Below are 12,923 nucleotides of genomic sequence, written 5' to 3'. Positions count from 1 at the left end.
TCTAAACAAACATAATTTTGTAGGCACAACATCAGTATGTCTAAATGAATGACATGTATTCATTCTTATTCGTTGTAACTGCTGTTTATTAAAACCACCCTTACACTGGTCAATCATAACTCATTGGCAGCAATATTTATACGGACTGGGAAAGAACAAAATGATGGAAGCAGGGACCACTAGAAGGGTTTTTGATTGATTTCTCCATCTTAGGATATGGCTAAAACGTTTGTATTTTGCCCTTTAATTTCTATTACAAAGAAGAACTGTACGATTGGCTGCAAAACTTGCTACCATTCTTGGACAATTTTACAGGCTAACTATGAGATTGTTGATGATTAAACATCCCAGCAGTTTTGAGTTAAAGAACTTGTATTGTGTTTTATGGCTATGGTTTCATTACAACCCATTGCATAACGATTTTGTTACAGCTCAGATGGTATGACGGGAGGAAATAATAATAATAATATGAAGAAGAATTAGAGCCACTTCCTTGGCTTGCCACACACACACACACACACACACACACACGTTAAATTACATAGATGCACATGCCCGTTCTGGATCATAACCCATGGGTTACAACTATCCCCAAATAATTCAGTATATTATGTGTATCATGCTACGACTGCATGTATAACGTTTAGTAAATAAAAACCTATGGAATACTACCTTGTCACTGGCCAACTGAAAATAAGTATAAATAAATAAAGGACGTCAATTATTTTCTTTTAACCGATGAGGACTATTCCATTGTTCTATCCCAGCTTGTATCTCATCTAAATTCAAGCAGTCTTTTAGCAATGTACAATCTACATATCGCCCTTGCCACAGTACTGGAACTACTCTTCTAAAAGTAGTTAATGACATTCTCTCTGCGTTGGATAGCGGAAAGATTACAGTCCTCACCCTCCTTGATTTGTCTGCAGCATTTGACACAATAGACCATGATAAATTACTTCACCGTCTACATCATGTATTTGGCATTCATGATACAACCTTACTGTGGTTCAAGTCCTACTTGGTCAACAGGACACAAATTGTATCTGCAAATGGAATACACTCCAGCCCAGTTGATCTATGTTCTTGGACCTGTTCTCTTCATTCTGTACACTCAGTCACTCTCAAGTGTCATAGATCATCATCCAGTGTCTCACCAATTGTACGCTGATGACACCCAAATATACAAATCTAGCCATCCAACTGAAATTGATGCTACCATCCAAGGTGTAGAGAGGTGCATTTCTGACGTGAAATCATGGATGACATGTAACAAGCTGCAGATGAATGATGATAAAACTGAGGCCATTCTGATCACAACACAAAGACTTTCTCATTCACATCCTTTACCTCAAACAATAAATATCAGCAACACCAACATAAAATTCACACAATCAGTACGAAACTTAGGTGTACAATCAGTACTCTCACATTGTACCAACATGTCATGAACATATGCAAGGCTGCATATCTTGAGCTGAGACGCTTCAGCTCAATTCGCAAATATGTTTCAGTTGATGTCACTAAAACACTAGTGTGTTCATTAGTACTTTCAAGACTACTAGACTATTGTAACTAAATTCTGGCTGGTTCATCTCAATATCTGCTCCAGAAACTTCAAAAAGTTTAAAACACAGCTGCTCGGATCATACTTAGAGTACCACGACCAGAGCACAACTCCCCGCTGCTCTGTACCCTACACTGGCTATCCATTCGATCCAGAATCAAACACAAACTTTGTTCTCTGTGCTACGTTTCACTGTCGGACTCTAGTCCAACATACCTATCCGACCTCACCCATGTGTACACACCAGCAAGATAATTACGCTCCTCTTCTGACAATCGTATACTCATTATTCCCACTATGTAAACAATGTCATATGGACAGCGTTCTTTTGCTTACCAGGGCCCAGCAACGTGGAATGAATTGCCTACTGAACTTAGACACAAAGACACAGTGATCACATTCAAGAGGGCTCTCAAAACTCACTTATTTCGACTGCAAGAACAAACTTAAAGACCTAATAATGTTTCCTACCTTAAATATTCTCAGCATGTTTTTTTAAAATGTTTTCTAATTTCATGGTGTTTGTTTTTGTAATAATATCATTATATGTTGTTTTTTTATCTTATAGGTATTGTCTAATATTGCAAAGCGCTTAGAGCTTCTAAAGATTAGGTGCTATACAAAGTGGTCATTATTATTATTATTATTATTATTATTAAATGCTTTGTTCTTGCATAGTAAGCGGGCGCAACCAAATTTATTAAGCTACGCAAAGCGTACCTTGAAATGTCAGCGTTTATTCTTAAAAAGGTCGCGCGCGCAAGGAGAGAAGTGTCATTCCTTGTAGTTATTATAAAGCACATGTTTGACAGGTCAATTTTAAGCAACGATACGAGCCCCTGTGATCTAAGCACACTCCTAACTAAAATGACTGCTCATATGTGCTAAAAAATCTGCCTGGTCGAAAGGACACACGTACTAATTATATGGAAAAATGGGAACCAGCCTGGAAAAGAGTAACCTAAAAGAGAGTATATATGGATTTGGCTGACCAGCATTGGTTAACAATGTAAATTATATTTTAGGAAAAACAATCTTTTGAGAGCTTATCCTAGTTGTAACTCAAAAAAATTAATAGAGACATTGTTTTATTGATGGAATTTCAGTCTTTAACAGGCTTGAGTTGGAACATACATTACTAAAATTAGCACATGACTCTTTGGTGTGGAATTAAAAGCGCATGGTTCAAACACATGCAGGTTTAGAAAGTGACACGACTCAGATTCTTCCCTCGGCACAGAAGCTGACATCCAGGTTTCATCTATACTGATAAATATAGGTCTGATCATGAGCACTCAGAAATTTTAAGTTATTGAATTTTTAATATCATGGTGTTTGCATAGGTTTACTATGAGAAATGAATTAGTACCGTGAGTCTTAGAGACTGCTACAGCAATATAGTGACTCCACATATGTAGGTGAAATTAACTTGACTAAATGCACTCATATGGTTCTATTTGGGGATAACACGCATAATTAATACCTTTTGTAAACCACAGAGTAACTTTCAGTGGGATATTAAACACATATTCAGATATAGCAACTGTTGACAAGAAGGGTGGAGGGGAACAGTGTGTTGATTAGACTATGTCAGGTGGAGTGGTTTGCACTTTGGTTCATATCTAAGCAATATATATATATATATATATATATATATATATATATATATATATATATATATATATATATATATATATAGAGAGAGAGAGAGAGAGAGAGAGAGAGAGAGAGAGTTTACCATTTATAGAGTAATTATAGTAAGCAATATTATATTTCCTAGTTGTGTTTTGAAACATAATGCCTCAGATATGATCACTGAGGTCTCTTCCACCAGTCCTGAAATACATTATCTTTAGCAGTTATTAGGGGAAATGAATTTTGCCATACTAGGCAATGCCAGGTTATGAAAGTGCAAGGAATTAATTACCAAATATATAAAATGTAAAAAAAAAAAGAAGAAAAAAAGAAAGGTTATCAGCTCTTTTTTACAATGACCTCTGAAGTTCAGGAAGTGAAAATAACCAAATGGAGCTAGCAGTTTTTGAAAGGTGCACATCTGGAGTAAGGCCAAGTTGTATATTCTATCACATATATTAAACCCATCAATCATACACCAAAATAATGGGAATCAAAGGTTCTTTGAACAATACCTAAGATATACAAGGTATTTTTAAATAGCCAGTATAACTAGTGAGGAAACCCGGGGAAATTCTTTTTCTTTAAAATTCTAACCCCAATGCAAAATACGATACTGTAGAGTGCCACCTTAAATATAGCCGGGTCAATACTGTTGTTGTAGTTGGGTTTAACGCCATTTTTCAGCACACGATAGGCTATACATGGCGGCCAGTATTAATGGTGGAGGACGAACCCGAGAAACCCCTGGAAAGAACCATCGACCCACGAGAAGCTACTGGCAAGCTTTCTCACATACCCACATTAGTCGAATCCGAGACTCGAACCCACGCAAACAAAAGTGAGATGGTAGTGATCCATAACGGAGAGCGCTTTAGACCACTCGGGGCCGGGCCAGTACTAAACATATTCATGTTATAACATGCATAAAACCGTGTCAGATACTCTCGAAAACTCCAACATAACAATTGTAGCAAAAATATGTTCGTACACCATTAAGTTTTTGTGTTCACAAGATAATAATGAGCGACCAATGACCTTGAACTTTATTTAATGGGTTTGAGAGAATTGTTTTAATTTATTTACGTGGTACTATTCAAGCGATTTATCATAGATGCGTGTACCGGATTTGACGTTTTAAAAAAAATGAATTCGTACCTACTTATCTTGTGATGCTCAGAAGCCAGAACACGTAGAAATCCAAGTTAAGACCTTTGACCTTAAACTCAAGGTCATAGTGCTGAGTATCAGATTGGTCCCTGGAAATGCAACTAAATACAATAGACTGATAGAATTCACTCGTACACGTGCAAGTCATCGTGTTCAGAAGCTCAGCGAAGTACATTTCAGAAATGTGGAAATTTTGATTTGACTGGTGTACCAGAAGGTCAACAAACATGGCCTATTATTGTTGACCACCAAATCGCACGTATGACTGTATAGATCAAATTGTAATCAAGCTGAGTTAATCTGGTCTTAAAAACATTTTTACAAACCTGCATATATATATATATATATATATATATATATATATATATATATATATATATATATATATATATATATATATATATATATATATATATATAGATAGATAGATAGATAGATAGATAGATAGATAGGCCTGCATCATTTTCATTTATAATTAACTAAATACTGCAAGACGTAAACAAGTTATTTTTAAATAACCAGTGAGGAATATCTGGGAAATTCTTCTTGTTTTTTTTTAACCCTATGCAAAATACGAAACTTTAGAGTGCCACTTAAAACAAACAAGAAAATGTGTGCATTTTTTATTTTCGTATCATCATGGATGATGTTCTCAAGAAAATGATACATTAATATTCATGTTATGCATGCAGATACGTTAAGTCTGCTCTTGCTCACACAATATGCCTTGTGGTCTTTCTTATGGGCAAACAGGAAGTCTTAGAACACAGGAGTGAGGTCAACTTTAATTTATGACTGTTGCATTAAGTGAAAAATAAAGTATATTGAAGATGTTTCTTTTCATTCGTTTGTAATGAAGTTAAGGGGGAGAAATTATGACAAAGCAGATTCGCTTTCTTCCATATTCTTTTTTATATATAGATAATAAGCAAATATTTAATGTTTGTGTGTGACTTTGCTACTAATTAACACTGGGGTGGGGGGCACAAACGGCTGTTTTGATGCCTGCGACCTAAATGTTTCAGTTACACAAACAAATTTGAATCGTGCAACATATAATAATACCTATGTGGTATTTTGGTGGTGGAGGGGGAGCACTACAGATAGTAGGTGAAGTTGTTTGTATTTGAAACATGCACAATGGAGATAATGTTTTTCAGGTACGTATGGGGACAAACGTATTTAATGGGTCAAATGTGCTTATTTTTGAGACACGAAAGTTGGAACGGGGTGGGTGGTCTAAAGCGTTTATAGGGACAAAATTATTTATGAGGACATTAGCTTTTATAGCGACAAAGGAAAATGTATTGTTAACTTTATGATTATTATATGTTGTTTCTATGTTGAAAAATGCACGAGAACGTAGGGACAAGTAATGTAAAATTTCTTAGATACTATACAACGCACACATTTTTGAGTACCCGCATTACTATCCAAAATGTATAAGGTCTATGGAAATTTAACATGAACACTAGAGTCCAAAGTGGCTTCAAAGGGTTGAAAAGTTACGGAGTCTAGAGAATTGAACATCTAATATCTTCTATCAAACACGAAGTTATCTACTTACTATCCAATTACTCAGAGACCTAACTATCAAAGGTCTCGTGACACAAAGAGACTACACGTGGTTCGTCAATTTGCTTGACAGAACTTTTCAAGGAAAAACCCAGGTGTGAACTCGAGAATTATTATTACCTGTGAAGAAAACAATGCAACAATGTATTCATTCCTACATCGTTATCTTCGGGTTCATAGTTCGTACAGTTTTTTTTTTTTTTGAATCATGTGGTGTGTGCTAAGAAACTTTTTACAGCGAATATATGCAGAGGTTACAGCCTTTGTCATTAACAGGTAGACCTATGCCATCGACCAGGCACCCATTGGATAGTCGTTTACTTTTCCAATGATCACAGTCTAGACTATTTTGATTCCTATGGATTACCTCCTCTGGAAGACTTCATCGTTGACCTCGTGAGAACAAATGCTTTATCGACCAGTTTAATAATGTGAGATTATACGGATCAGTTTCTATGGTGCGTGGACGGTAGTGTGGGTGTAATTTGTTAATAAGCGCAATCTTGGATCCCCATAAGACCTTGACAGTGAGATTTCTAGAAATGATGACACAAGATGTTTTTGTGCACAGAATGGCTATATTTTCTTTAGCAGTGAAAAGCGTAGTGAGCATCGATGGCAAAATGGGAGCGTCTTAGATCAGTGGAAGTCAAATTTGACTTTACAAAATTGTTAACTTTGTAAATGGTTCCTGTTTAATGTGTTCGTGGAATTTGTAAGCAATGATTACTGGGCGTGCCCTAAGGCTAATCTTCCTATTTCATAATTGATGTTTCAGTTAACGGGGCTGAATAAAAATGATAATTTAGATCAAAATTGTGTTGGCTCGTTTTATAGAAACAAACAAAAATTATTTTGGATATGCTCTTTTTGTCACATTCTCTCTGTCGATCTTAGTCAAGTTTGCTTTCACGTCCGTGTACCAAATTGGAGGAATGTTTTACTTCGAGTGCTTGATTTTCCCAATATAGAGCGATGATTCAGCCAGATTTGCCAACCAACTTTGCATATGTAAATGTGTATTTATTCCATCTCCTTGTTTTTACATCATACCACTCTTATTTTACAGTAGGTTTGTGTGTATATAAGTATAATATGTTCATAAATAATAACATTCCTACACTTATCGATAGTTAGTAAGGGAAAGGATCTAAATCTAATCAAAACTTGGGTGATGGATTGTATATAAAACGTGGATATTAGATAGTAAAAAACCGTTGGTGTTTTATACTATTCAAAATGTGAGTATTCGACAGTAGGGTTTCTGTTGAATAGTTAAAAGAGGGTGTTTGGTAGTATAGGTGATGTATCATATAGCATGTTTGTGCCATTTCATCTCCGTCTTTTACATTGTATAATTTTCTTCTTATAGTAGGTATGAGTTTAGACACTAAAGCACTCCAACAATTTGCTACTGGCTTGGCTGAATGAATTACAGGTCTCACCAGAGAACATTGTTATGTATGTCCAGTCAATCATCCTAGTCAGACACAAGATGAGAAATGTATGATAATGAGTAAACAAGAAAAATTTAAAGAGTGTATGGAGGAGACATGGACTCTCATCTCCCAAGAGAACATTTTGAGAACGCGGAAAAAGGCTTTGTGTGACCTTTCCTTGCCCGTAATTGTTTTCTCTGAAGACCAAACGCGTCGAAGCTCTCTTACCAAATATTACAGAGGCTAGCCGTTTTTTTTAATAGTCAATACACAAGGAGTTTTTTTTATAGTCTAGTTGGTGCGTTGGTTAGTATGTTTGTGTGATTTCATTCCTTCTTTAACACCGTATCCTTTTCGTCTGATAGTATGTGTAAAGTTTATAGACAATACACAGGATAGTTTTTCTATATTGCGTATGGGGTGTTTGATAGTATACGTGTTGTGTTGGATAATATAATTGTGTGATTTCAACTCTTCATTTTTACATCTTACCGCTTCCGTCTGATAATAATTGTAGATTTTTAGAGACTACACAAGGCGTTTAGGAGTGTGTGATTTCATCCCCTCTTTTGCATTATACCCATTTGTTCTAATTGCAATTGATGGCTTTTAGAAACTACATTAGGAAGCCTTGAATGGCGTTTTTGGGGTGTGGATAATATAGGTAGTGTATTAAGTAGAACATTTGTGTCATTTCACTTCTTTTATATTATAACATTTCGTCTGATAGTGGTTCTAGATTTTTAGTATCTCAACAAGCCGTTTTGGATATTGAAAACTGGGTATTGGATAGTATAATTGGTGTTGAGTACAATATGTCTGAGTGATTTCATCACCTCTTATACATCATACCGATTTCTTCTAATAGTAGGTCTGGGAATTTCGTACATTACATAATACGTTTTGGATAATAATTTTTAGCGTATAGTTGGATAGTATAGATGCTGTGTTGGATAGTATGTTTGTGTGATTTATTTTATCGTCTAACAGTAGGCTTATATTTTTAATCACTACCCAAGGCAATATTGTGAATAGTATGCATTGAGTGTTGGATAGTTGAAAACTAAGTAATCGGTTAGTCGATAACTAAGTATTTGATAGTTAATAGCTATTCCCATGTTAAATTCACGTACACCTCGTAACCTTTCAACCATTTTAATTCACGTTCGGCTCTTTATATCCACGTTAAATTTCCGATGACCAGTATAAGTTACTGACACTAATTAAAATGCGGGTGTTGGACAAGACTAAAAAGGTATGTTGGAATGTATCCAACATTGTTAGCATTACATTTCCTGCACGTCCCGAGACATATGTCAACATGGAAACAACTAATAACAATCACAGAGTTAAAATTACATTTTCCTTTGTTCCTATAAACACTTTTGTCTATAAAGAGATTTGCCTCTAAAATATCATCTCTATATGGAAAAATTTAACACTGGATTTCCCATAATTACCTTTGGAACACAATATAAAACTGTATTTTGTTGTTCATTTTAAGTATATACAGTTCATTCCTCATTGTATGCAGTTAATTTATATTTGTATGCCTTTTTTGGCAGTGCATTTGTCATTATATGCAGTCCTTTGATCATTGTATGCTGTGCAAATAGCTTTATATGGAGTGCAATTATCATTATATGCAGTCCATTTATCATTATATGCACTGCAAGCACCTTCATATTTAGTACAAACACCTTTATATGCAGTGTGGTTGTCATTATGTGCAGACTATTAATCATTATATGTACTGGAAACGACTTTATATTCAGTGCAAACACCTTAATATGTAGTCGATTTATCATCATCTGTAATGCAAATACCTAGCAGCAGAGAGGGCGAACAGACCAAGATCGAAAAAGCGTCGAAAAACTAAAAATAACCCTTCCTACGAACAAAGAAAAAAAAAGCGTCGACACGAATTAAACCAAAAGCGTCGACACAAATTGAAGCAAAAATAAATCTTCCAAAGATTTCTCAAATTGGTGTTACTTTACCGTCGTTGTCCTTTTTTTTTTGTTCGTAGAATGGTTTATTTTACCACGTGGACACTTTATTGAGGTCGCGCCCTCTCTGCTGCTATTAATTTATCCAAATATTTTATCAAGACTCACACGATATCTTGTTCTTGGATCATGTAAATTTATCGTTATAAATCCATGTGCAACTTAAGCTCGTGAAAAGAAATTTCTAAATTTATTATAATCCATGTCACCACCACACCAAGTTTGATGAATATTTCGCAACGTATGTGTGTCTACGCCATTAAACACAACTAAAATATTACAGTTATCTCTGATCACTTTTGGAATTTCTGTGTATCGTTGAGTAACATAAATGACATCTGTATTTTTATGTCTGCCACGAGAAAATATTCTGGCTGGATTGGATTGTTTGTCTAGCATCACATCGTCGTATACAACTAAATTATTAATAAACCCATCAAGATCATCTACGGACGGTGCTTCTTCGATATCTGTTATAAAATTAATAATATTTTCACCGTCATTTATTAATCTTGCATTTTCGTTAAAGTCTTTTAATACTTCCTAACACCTCTGATCATCAACGGATGGTGCTACCAAATATAATTTGTCCCATTTCAACCACCTCATTATCAAATTAAGTAGTAATTGCGTCTTACCCGATCCAGATGGTCCTATGATAATCATTCTGATGGAATTGGGTAACGCAGGGTGGTGTTTAACTGGCTCTCGTCGCAGAGTTGCTGAGAAATCAATTATATCCATATATTTTATATCACGAATCTATATTGTTTACGTTGTAGATCTAAAACTCCAACTACTGATTTAGCTACGGTTACAACAAAAAATAAAAAAAATAGCTTATGGTGGAAAATGTTCTGTATGCGGTAGAGAGAAATTTTCGTTTTTACCTAATAAGAGCGGTGGTGATATTGCTAATTTGATGTCGAAGTTTCCAGGTACTCCATGGGCTAAATACCCAGGAGAAAAACATCTACCAGGATATAATTATTGCGGTCCTGGTACCAGACTTGATATTAGACTCGATAATCAGGATCAACCAAAACCAGGCGAGGAACCAGTAAACACTATTGATAAAGCTTGTCACGCTCATGATGTTGCGTATAAGAGTAAAAATCTACAAGACAGGCATATTGCAGATGTGAAATTAATTCACGCGCTAGATTCTATAAAAAATAAAAATATCAAAGAAAAATTAGCTAATTGGTTAGTAAGATCCGCGATGCAAGGTAAATTAGCGCTTGGGTCTGGTAATATATAATGAAATCGATTTATTATAGTCCAAGAGGATACTGGAAAGGTAAAGCAGCAATTAGTAAACTTGCTGATGCAGCAGCGGTTAAACATTCTAATGCTAAAGCGTGTTTATCCAAACAAGCAATATGGCAAATTTATCTACCGCGTCCTAAGAAAATTCAGTACGCATATTTCCATGTTAATGTTCCTAATGAAGTTCATCAAGCAGATATTTTATTTTTACCACATGATACTGTACGTAGAAAAACGTACAAGTACGCGTTAACTGTTGTTGATGTTGTAAGTAGATATTAAGATGCAGAACCGCTATCAACTAAAACATCATCTGAAGTAGCTGATGCGTTTGAACGAATTTATCAACGAGGACCATTACGATGGCCAAATCTATTACAGGTTGATCCTGGCAAGGAATTTCTTGGTCCAGTATCATCGTTGATGAAGCAACATAATACCAAAATACGACGAGGGCATACTGCAATTCATCGTGATCAGGCAATTGTTGAACGATTTAATCGAACACTCGCTGAGCGGTTATTTGGATATCAATATGCAAAGGAATTTATTCAGGATACGAGATCTCGTGAATGGGTTGCAAGAATACCAAGCGTGATAGCAGCGTTAAATAACGAGATCACTCGAACGACGAACATGAAACCCATTAATGCAATTACAAAAAAAATATACCAATACAACGACGTCATTTAACACAGCCAATGCTAGGTAATATCACTATAAGGTATTTATACGAGCCCGGTGAACTCGAAGGTGGTAAAGCGAGAGCGACTGATCCTATTTGGAGTGTTACCACACACAAAATATCCACTGTGACAAGATCCTCAGGTAGACCCGCAATCTACAGATTAGATTCGGTTGCTCCTCAACGTGGATTTGTACGTGAACAATTACAAGTAATTCCCGAGGATACACAACTACCACCGCGATCACTTAACTAGCACCCAAGGCGTTGGCGCCTCTACGCCGATTACACTCGAGACAGGTCAACATCACATTTTCTCGTGTATGACCGCGAGTACTATCTTTTCTGTCTACGGTAAATTGTCTTGAATCATTATTCGAGTACCTCCACAGCATTAAACAATTACAACTTGCGCAATTATTATTCTGCTGCTGTTTTAACTCGGTAATAAATTCAACATCAAGAGCAAAGTCGCGTTTATTTTTTATCAGATTGTTTGTATCCGGTTAATTTTTTTCATATTATATCACCATCGATGATGATGCTGGTTTTATTAATGATTTCAGGAATTATAATTCTCTGTAATTGAGACATTTTTCTAACCCTTGATACCGCTAAATAAACTAAATTTGACCACTCGATACGATCGTCTACAATCCAAACTTGTGCATCAGAAATAGTTAATCCCTGAGACGAGTGGATCGTCATAGCGTATCCCAACACCCATGGAGATTTGTCAGCGTGTATTGCATCTTCGACCACACTGATATCAACGGCGACAATATCATTTAATACGAGATTCTGTTTCCTTGACTCTGTCAAGGGTCCTGGAATATCAACATTAATATTCTGTTTTCGTGTATCTGATGGTCTATAACACAACGGTACGGGTAATTCTGAATATTTTTCTTTATGTAGTTGAAATAACTGTTGTTGTAAAGCGTCTCTGATTATTTTTCTACTTGCTACGATCAAATCGGTGGGTCTCCATAATTTTAAAAAATCACTCATTGATGTCTCTGAGATCACTCCACGTATTATTTCACACTGAATTTTGTTTGATTGTAATCTGATTAATTTTTTAAACTCCCTCAAATTTGCATCAAGAGCTCTATGATCATCATCTATTTCTTCGTAATAATCAACGAAATTTTTTAACCAATCATGTGGAGATGGTCCAGCAAAAGGCGGCGGTTGACCATGATCGCCACACATTATTATAGCGGTATTTTTCGTCAACAACCAATCAAGAAACGTTTTTAATGTATCCAATGACACTGTACATATCTCGTCCCAAATAATTATTTTAGGTATATATTTTTCTCCCATTCGTTTAGGAGTCCATGTATCCCCGCGTCACCGAAAGAAACTATGATATGTGCACGATTGTACTTGCCGTTGTTTCATCTCTCGTGCAAGTCTATGTGTGGGTGTCAGCACGATCATATCTGAATTTCTAAAAACATCAATTGCTCGAGTCGTCTTGCCGCATCCACCAGGTCCATTGAGATATACTGTCTTATATCTAGTTATTGGATCACTCACTGACGGCGCTTTCGACATTTCTGATATTT

This window comes from Sinohyriopsis cumingii, chromosome 8, assembly GCF_028554795.1.
Source record: "Sinohyriopsis cumingii isolate HCF-2022 chromosome 8, ASM2855479v2, whole genome shotgun sequence".
NCBI lineage: Eukaryota > Metazoa > Mollusca > Bivalvia > Unionida > Unionidae > Sinohyriopsis > Sinohyriopsis cumingii.
Note: the sequence above shows the minus strand (reverse complement) of the source record.